At 32.1% G+C, this 10,442-nt stretch overlaps 1 pseudogene; it reads right to left on the reverse strand.

Annotated features, from left to right (window-relative positions):
- Nucleotides 1–3,535: 3,535 nt before the first annotated feature.
- LOC131643060 (G-type lectin S-receptor-like serine/threonine-protein kinase At4g27290) lies at nucleotides 3,536–10,213 on the reverse strand (annotated as a pseudogene).
- Nucleotides 10,214–10,442: the final 229 nt, after the last annotated feature.

Consider the following 10,442-nt stretch of genomic DNA (forward strand, 5'->3'; position numbering starts at 1 on the left):
CATTGTTCAAAATGGCATTTTTTCCAAATGGGGCCAAGTTTTCAGCATTCAAACATCATTTCCATGTTACTATGGGCCTCCCACGACCAAGACTAAGCCCATACCTTTTTTTATCCATTTTTGCATGATTTTATCTTATTTTAAGATTAAAATTAAAAGGAAAATGCAAGGATAATGGATAGCTTACAAATCAAGCATGACTCACCTCAAAGAATCTTCATCTTTCTGCAGAGAATTGAAGGACAAGGCAGGTGCATTGAAGGCAAGATGACTTGGTCAAGAATTCAAGCTTTTTTATATTAAAAAATGCAAAGTTTCAACAAAGGCAACTAGCTGCAAGTTAGCCTCAATTCTAAGCACACATAGCTTATAAATAAGCTATCATAGTTCAGCAAACAAGAGGAGGCAAGACCAGAAGCATAGCATAGCATATAACACTTGTAGTCACTTCAAAAAATCCAAAGAAAAACTCAAATTCGAATTTGTAATTTCAGTCCATTTCAATACAAACTAAGCATTCATATACCTTCCTTAAACATCACTGAAACTATCTCAATCAATTACAAGCCTTGAAGCTCACTGAATCGAGCTACACAGGTCAAAATTTGTTCAAACTAAAATCAATTCGTATCTGGTTATTCACACATGTTTAACAAGATGTAGACATACTATTGAGTTTGGTTTGAGGTGTAGATCATTTCTGGAAACTTAATTGAAGTTTGGACACGTATAAACGAAACTACCATTTTAGGGTTCATAGCTTCAAATTTAGGGCTTTCCAAATTAGGCAAAATTAGAAGTTCTGATTAGCACCATTAGATTCGCATGAACAAGACGAAACGAATGGAACCATCGCGCCAAACTTCTTTGCATGTTTACCCCTATTCGCTATTTTGCAGGTTTGAGGTTCACTTACTATAGCGCTTTTTTCATAAAAACGCTGTAAAAGGCCCTGGCGAGAGGTTGAAGATGATGAGGTGTCCCCACCTCATTGGTTCAGACGCGCGCGTTTTTTTTTTTGTCCTCTGATTCTGTGCTTCGCAGGTGTAGCTTTTACCACGTGCCTCACCATCTGGACCACCTGATCTCATTTAATGAATAATCCAACGTGCCAGATCAAACCATCCTTATCATGGACTCTCAATCCAACCACACAGGATCAGTATCCTTTATTTCTATTTTATTTTCTATTTTATTTAATTTCTTTGTTAAATTAATTAAAAATAGTTTTAAAAATCCAAAAAATACACAAAAAATATTTTTAGACTTCTAAAATAATATACTATTTTCTGAAATAAAAATATTTTATTTTTCTTCAAAATTTCAATATTTTGCATAATTAATTAGTATATATTTATATATTTGCTTTTTAATTATTCTAACCAATCAAAAATCCCAAAAAAAATTGTTCTTCATATAAAATATTGTTTATATGTTATAAACTAATTTTGTACATATTTTGAATAATTTTATCTTTAAGTTTTAATTATTTGTATAATTATTTACATAATTATGTTTTAATTAACTTAAATCAATTTCAAATCAATTTCCAAAAATTCCAAAAAAATTAGTTTTGTTTTAAAATTAATTAACAAATATTTTGTACATATTTTAAACTTAATTTCTAGGTTTAAATCCATTTTCATCTTTTTCTTCATTTTAATTTAATTAATCATGCATTAATTATAATTAAAACCAATCATAAAAAATCCAAAAACATGCCTTTTATTTTTCTTGCAATTTAAAATTCCTAGATAAATGTATAGGATGTCAAATTCATGTAAATAGGCTAGTTTACGTTTCCTGCACAATCGATGTAATAGCGTAGATTTACTTTCCGCACTTTACATTTCCGCACTTTAATTTCCAGCACATATAAACTGCGTGTATGTCAAAGATAAAACTGAACCGTTAGATCACTAACTTCAAAGATAAATATCTGAATCCAATCACAATCACACTTGCACCTCTTCAGGTAATCCTTTTCAATCTTTCAAAATCAAAGTCAAATTTTACTGTTTTGAGTACAAAATCGAACCTTGCTTTTATATCCGGTGAAAGGATAGATTTTTAAAGGAAATAGGATAAAGACCTTACAACTCAGGGTAGACCTCCTAGTTTGCTTGCTCAAATCAAACCAAACAAAATTCTCATACACTGTTGATTTTTCAAAACTTTCAAAAAGACAATACTTTGTATACATCCAAACACGGATTATTACAAAGTTAACGTTCTTTTCAAAACATCTTTCGAAAGATAAACAAGCATTTTGTATACATCCACACACGGATCATTACAAAATTCAAATTACAAAGGTATTTGAAACCACATATGAGCAATTTCAGAGCAATTGAAAAGTAATCAAAAAACAAGTGAGCTAAGCAAACTTAAGAGCCCATGGATAACCATGGATACAAAGGGTGCTAACACCTTCCCTTTGTATAACCTACCCCCTTACCCAGAATTTCTTAAAGGTCTTTTTTCTGTGTCTTTTATAAACCTTTCCTTAATTGGATAAAATAAAAGGTCGGTGGCGACTCTGTGATATTTTCAAAAATGCGAAAGCATTAAGCGACAAAAAAGAGTCAGTTCACGTATCTCTACAGATCAGAGGTATGGCCCGGTATTAAAAAAAATCGGAGGTCCACAACTACGTAGAAATATCGAGTTCAAATTGTCGCTTAATTAATTAAAAACTATCGTCTGTGTTTGAATTGCGGAGGTATAAAAACAATTGTAAATAAAGTGAAAAAAATTGACTAAGTGGTTTTAACGAATCTAAGTAACATGATGGAGAAGGTATGTGATTTACCCCATAACAACTATGAGTTAATACTGTAACAACGTATTTTAAATAATTAATTACCAGCTCTTAAGGGTGTTTACTCCTAATTTCTTTGAGAGCAAACCTTTAAACATTCAACCCTAGTCAGAATATCGATAGGAACTGGTGAGGAAATTAAGCATTTGTATTGTCAAGAATAATCCGGTCTCTAGGATATCCCTATTCCTAGGTGATATCTACTATAAACTATTCTCATGAAAGCATTATCAATGGCGGTCCAACCTAATTCATAATCGTACAACAATATTTATTTGTCCGAAAGAGAAAGCATTAAGAACATCAAGATAATAAATGAATAATAAAAAACATTGTTATTGCAAATATCAAATCAAAGCCATTACGGAGTCAAATTAAGGACACCCCCTAACATTAGGGGATTTATCTACTCATAGTATTCAAAGAAAATAAAATAGATAATAAAGACATTATAAGAAATAAGATGAAAGTTGATCTTCAATCGTGTATTCTTCTATGGCCAAAAAGTCCCCTAATTCTTTTTCAAAACTCCTTTAAATAGCACACATCCACTTAGGTCAGTTGAAAATACCAAAAATACTCTCGCAGACCAACTACGGAGCAAAATACCAAAAATTATTGAAATCAACGTCGCAACCCAACACGGGCATCCGTGTTGGGTCTCTGTCTATTTATTTTTCTTTTTAAGTCCCGTGACGTGCAACACGGCCCGTGTCAGCTGACATGACCACCTGTGTTGCACCACTGGCTTCCACTATTTCTGAACTTCGTCCCAGCCTTCCTCTTGACACGGCCACTCGTGTCAGGCCTCTTGAAGCATGCTTTTTGCACTTCCTTGGAAACTCTGAGTTTTGCATTAATTTGTCCCGATTTATTTATCCGATCCTAAGAACAGTAAAACACACAACCAACACATAAAATAAAGAAGAATGCAATAAAACACTTAACAATATAAAGTAAAGACAACTAAAATAAATGGTAAATAAATGAGTAAAAACATTGATCAACTCACCTCCCACTTAAAAGGTCACATTCATCTAAGGTACTCGCCTCAAGCTGAGGGACTCACCTATTATTTAAAGTGTCGCATTCATATAAGAGATTCAACCCGAGCTGAGGGACTCGCTTCTCATTAAAAAGGTCGCCTTCAGTGGAGAGACTCTTCCAAGCTGAGGGACTCGCCTTTCATTTAAAGGAGTGCCTTCAACTGAGGGACTCACGTCCTTTCATTTAAACGATCCTGTTCAGCTAAGGGACTCGCCTCCCATGTAAAAAACCCACGTCCTAAAACATTGAACCGGTCTTTTATAAAAAGACTCATCGATGACCCCAGGATAAAACATGAAATAAGCCTTAAAACACTTCGTCCTTTACCAACCCTCATGCTTGAGGGACTCTGTAGTGTTCTATCTGTGAGAGTCTCAAATAAGGGCGACACAAGCGTTCCCGCCCCGTGGGGTGTTGCCTTTATGTAGCATGGGGGCTCGCCCTCATTATGTTACACATGTATAATACCACAATCCCTCCACCACTCATGCCGACAGAGTCATACCACAACTTTCTAAAAAATAGGTAGTCAACAATCTCCCCAATTAAGGGGGGCGGTTACCACCTATTAGGATTTCCTAAGCCCTAGGCCCAATAGAACCTATAAATACTTCTCCCATAACGAGAGATAGACAGACCATAACCTTACAAACCTCACACATATCACAGGGCATCTCACCTTACATGAGCTAGCCTATCACACCACCATACAGGGCCTCTCTCTATCGCGAGCAAGTCTTAACTACCCCAACTGTTATAAAACTACTAAGGCCTCTCAGTATCCCCAACCCCTGTAGGGATACCATACACACTGTACTTTTTGACCAATACACCTTCATATAGTGTAGCCTTTGGGCTTATTTTCGTGAGAAAATACATGAAATTAATGTATATTTTCTATTCAAAAGAGCATACTAAGAAATATTTTCAAGGTGAACTCTCTAATTGATTATAACTAAGGCTTAATCGATTATATCTTCAAAAATATTTAGATTTGGAACAATATTCAATGATGAACTGATTTGGTTTAATTTAGATCAAAGATATTTAATCTGATCTCGTCTGCAATCGACGATAATCAATTATTATGATACTTTAACCTTTTTTGTTTCTTTTGGGTATTGAACAAACTTAGGCTTGCTTTTAGCACTCCTAAACTTCATAATAGCACCTCTTTTTCCTAAAATTTAATTTTTCTCTCCGCAAAGCTTTTGCTTACCCATATGGTGCATTTCAAAACTCATGTATTTAAATGAAAGAGTTAAAAGGTAGTGCACTGACAGTGTAAAATAATTTTACACTGTCATCCAATAGAAAATCATAAATGTGTCATGTCATTAAGTTTTTTTTTAATAAAAAAATAGTTTAATTGGATACATGGGTGGTGATTGGTTGACAGTGTAAAAATATTTTACACTGTCAGTGCATCACCCATTTTCTCTAAATGAAAATGATAAAAATCAATAATTTTTGGACTATCTTGGCATGTGAAATTTATTAAAGATTTTGCAATAAATAGAGCTTTAAAACTCCTCAATCCTAAGTTCCAGCTTATCTTTTTAATATTCAATTCATACCTTTTAATCTTTGAGTGTTAGAGACCTTACCATATCCAATCAGTTAGTTGAATAATTATTTTCGATTGAGTTATGTATATGATGATAAATAGTAATAAATAAGAATATCTCACTTCTCCCACTTAGGATTTGACTACTTTTTTTTTTAATAATACTTAGTGATTAAGTTAATTGAACATGATTAATGTAAATTATAACTAAAATATGCAATTAATAATATTCTTAGTTTGAGTCTACTTTCTATTTTGTTAAATGTCCAACCTAGATGACATATGATTTGTATGTACATATAAAACTGATATGAATTATATAAATTCTATTGAATCATCTAATTGTTCAATTGTTATTGTTGTAGTGTGTTTGTATTGTTGAAATAAATTGTGTGAAGTCCCTATATGCGCTTTATGTGAAGTTCATATATGTGAATTATGTAAAATGCATTTAGGTGAACTATGTGAAATCCCAACATATGAACAAGTATTGGGAAATCCCAACATATGTGAGTTATGTGAATAAGTGATGTAAAAATCTGATAACAAACATATGTGAGTTATGTGAATAAGTGATGTAAAAATCTGATAACATTCATATTGGTAGTAACTTCTTCAACCACTAACATAATCTTAGATTAAACAAAAAAATATGTAGTATATAATCTTTTAGTGCATTATTTTAATTATCTATCAAATAATACTTCAATTTCAAAATACAAGTAACACAATGTAATTTATATTAATTTTTCTATCTTGAACTTAATATTGAGAGAGTTACTTAGATTCACGGAAGATGCTCGTCTTTTTAAAAAAGATTGTTTTTCAGTTGATATTGTTTCAATTAAGAAACCAGGTTCCTTTGGTTGAGATAAAGTACTTTCACTACCTAACATCATAACTACATGTGGCATGTTTGGTCTATAATCGGGAACATGTTGCACACACAGAAGACCTATTTGAATGCAACGTAAAGCTTCATGTAGAACACATGTGTCTTTCAAACCAATATCAATCAACTCATGCGGGACTCCCTCTCTCCACAACCTCCATGCCTTCAAATATTCAATAGAATTGTTATTTAGTGCTTTAATAAAAGAAAACAAATTGTTTAGTATAATACTTACACGCCAAAGAAGATTGTGATCGTGTTCATGATAGGTAAGTGGTCTATTTTTATTTCCACTTATTACTTCTAGCAATAACACACCAAAGCTGAATACATCGGATTTTATGGAAAATAATCCATGAATAACATACTCAGGTGCCATATAACCACTGAAAGAAACCATTTAAAAATCAATTTGATGATAAATTAATCATAGTAAAGTTTTATTGTCATATAAGATACTTACTATGTTCCAATTATTCTTCTTGTCTTTCCTTCGATTTGATCACCTCTGAACATTTTAGCTAGGCCAAAATCTGAAATTTTTGGATTCATTTCATTGTCTAATAAAATATTACTCGCTTTTAAATCTCAGTGTATGATCCTTAACCTAGAATCTTGATGAAGATATTGAAGTCCTCGTGCAATTCCATTCAAGATATTGAAACGCATAGACCAATTTAACATTTTACTTTGAATTGGATCTATTAATATTATTGAAAGAATTTATAAGGCAATTATTTTCTTTTCAAAATAACACATAAAATAAATAAAGCTATTAATTTTTAAAAAGAAAGTTACTAACCAAAAATAAATAAATCAAGACTTCTTTTAGGCATGTATTCATATAGTAATATTTTTTCCTCTCCTTCAATACAACAACCAAGAACCTTTACAAGATTTCGATGTTGTAATTTTGCACACAATATGATTTCATTTTTAAATTCTATTAACCATTGTTCAAAATTTCTTGAAAGTCTTTTCGCTGCAATTATTTTTCCATCTATCATTGTACCCTAAATTGTATAATTAAAAAAATTAATTATTAATAAGATTGATAAATTATGTATTTAATTTAAAATCATACATGTTAAAAATGTACCTTATATACGGGTCCAAAACCACCTTCACCAAGTTTATTATCTATTGAGAAGTTATTGGTAGCCTTGAGCATTGAGGATACATCAAATAGAGGAAGCTCAAAATCTGCATGTCCCTCTTGAATATTTTTCCCTTTTATCACAAGATTTGGGATCAATGACATTTAAAAATTGAAACTTACACTAAATTTAGAATCTTAAGAAACTTACTTTTACGTTTTTCTCTGGTTATATAAATGTAAGAGATAGCAAATAGGGTCAAAAGAGTCATTGAAAGTATATATGATTGAAACCTCCAAAATCAACTTTTTTCTCTGCGCAGGTTTAGCATCTACATTACAAGTTCACAAAGAAATGAAACACTAGTCAAATCTCAATTTAATATAACAAACACTAAAAACTTAAAACATATTTCAAACACTTACCAATATCTGAATTAGCATCTATACAAACATATAAATCTTGTCCACTACTACTTTGTGAAAGTCTCAAATCAATAAGATCATCAAACCAAAGAGAACAACCACTAAATACTCCGGTTGGATCCAAGTATGTATAAGCAGTGCAAGAACAATTTTGAAAGCATTTCACTTTACAATTCTCAAGTGTCATGTTTAGATCAATCCAAGAATTCATAGTATCCGGAAACTTCATCCGGACAAATTTATGAAACCCGTCTCGATTTTTATCTCCACAACTCCAATTTCCACTCCGCACGCATCCTTCCGACCAATCCATTGCATTCCATTGTTGATAAGATTTCGGCTCAAATCCGTCTAAACATTGACACATAGGCTACCCGTCAATGATACAATGTGCGTTCGCGCCACAGACATTGTAAACATCACAAGCATCAAGTGGCACTGATTGGTAAACACTCCATGTTTTTGACTTGGGAACCCAAATGAGACATTGGCGATATGAAAGTGTTTGGTTGATAACCATTATAGAGATCACAAATTTGTTTTTTAATGTGTACTTGTAATACACCTCATCTTCGTTGTTGATAAATTCAAAATTATAAAATGGGTTAGTCTTTAATCCAACAACTTCACTAGTTTGAGCATTCCATGGTCCCGACCTATAAGATTTTGTTTATTCTTTCCAAATTATTGCTTCGGAATTACTCGTATGCATCATAGTTATAGCTAAATCACCCGAAGATGGATCTAGGGGTGTAAGCGGATCAGAAAAAACCAATTAAACCAACAATCCAAACCAAACCAAACCGAAATAAAATTGATTGTTTATGGTTTGGTTCTAAAACCGAACCGAACCAATAAAAACCGATGTGGTTTGGTTCGGTTCTCGGTTTTAGTTTGTAGGAACCGTCAAACCGCTGAACCGAACCAATAGAAATAATTACGCTCTAAATTCTTATTCCACCCTTCATTAAACTCAAATTTTGTACCTTTCTAACTATTCCCCATCTTTGTTTTTACTTTCTTCCTTTAAGCAATACACGCATTTAGAACTAAACTCTAAAACATATACAGTAAAAATCATAAGTCACAAAAACTTGCTTTCACTAAACTACTTCTCTAGTTGTCTATCTCAAATGTTGCTCTCACTATCGCCACTATGATATGTTATGGTATCCTTCTTCGAGTTCAAATTCTCTTCATTAATTTTCATATTTGTTTTTACCTTTCTGATTTCTTCTTCAACAAAACTCCTTCTAGTCTTGTTACACAATAGTTTTTTTGTGTATTTAAGGCGGAAACATGTTAATTAATGAGTGTTTTTCTGTGTTCTATTTGTTAAACTTTCAAATCTATTTCCAACATTCCGATGTCAAGATTCAACTTTTATAGTAAATTTATTTCATTATTCAATGAAAGTATGTCATTGTTTCATATATGAATTTAAGCACAACTTGTAAGTTGTTTGAAAAATTAGAGCATGAAATAAATGACATGAAATGTATTATTTTAAAAAATAATAGCATAAAATATACCGAAAAATACACTATTGGAAAATACATTGATGAATATAATGTTTGAAAAAAATATTAAAAACCGATTAACCGAACCAACCCAAACCGAACCAAACCGATTAGTTTGGTTCGGTTCTATTTTTGAAAAATTTTAAAAACCGAACCAAACCAATCCGATGAAGATATTATTGGTTCGGACCTTTTTTTGACCAAAAACCGGTCCAAACCGATCCGATTACACCCCTAGATGGATCATTCGCGGTTCTCCAAGCCGCAAGACGTTTTTCAAATCTAGTTTTCTTGTTCCATCCAAACTTCATTCCTGATAATAGTGTATCACACGGATAATCAAAACTCTGCCATAAAAAAATTTCTTCTTCTCTCAAATTCGACTCTAAATTCAAATTTGAATTCTCATACCTGAATACTAAATTCCCGTTGTCTAAAAGTTGAAGGACAACTGGACTCGAAATCTTTCTTGTTGCATTTACTGACCAAACAAGAGATTCATTGTGGTTGAGAAGCATAAGATTTCCATCTTGGTTAATGATCAACTTGCTCAAATCATCTTTGGTTGGATTATCGCGATTTGCAACCCAAACAACTCTTTGGACGGGAATATTTTTATACCAAATTCCTATATAACGGTTTGAGGAATTACCAAAAAATCCCAATTCAAAGGTTCCATCTTTAGAAATCAAAGTGCTGCCTTCGAGAAATGAAGTTGACTGGGTAATAGTATCTGATGCAAATGAAATATGAGATAGAACAAAAAACAGATTAGTTATGATAATTAGCCTAGAAGGAAAAACCATTTTGTGATGATTTTGGGATCATACAAAACAACCAAAGAGTTTTAACCAAAGAGAAGAAAGATTGTATATGATGAGAGTTTTCGATACTAATATTTGTGAATATGTATTTTAGAAGTGTTGTCTAATTTTCTTTATCTAGTTTGAAATATTCAATGGTTACTATATGAATACATGTATACTCAAAAACGATTTTCACACGTAATGATGTGATAATTATTATGTTTTTCTTTTAATTAAGATTTTTTTATCCTAACACACATTTTCAAA

This window comes from Vicia villosa, unplaced genomic scaffold (genome assembly GCF_029867415.1).
Source record: "Vicia villosa cultivar HV-30 ecotype Madison, WI unplaced genomic scaffold, Vvil1.0 ctg.006877F_1_1, whole genome shotgun sequence".
Taxonomy (NCBI): domain Eukaryota; kingdom Viridiplantae; phylum Streptophyta; class Magnoliopsida; order Fabales; family Fabaceae; genus Vicia; species Vicia villosa.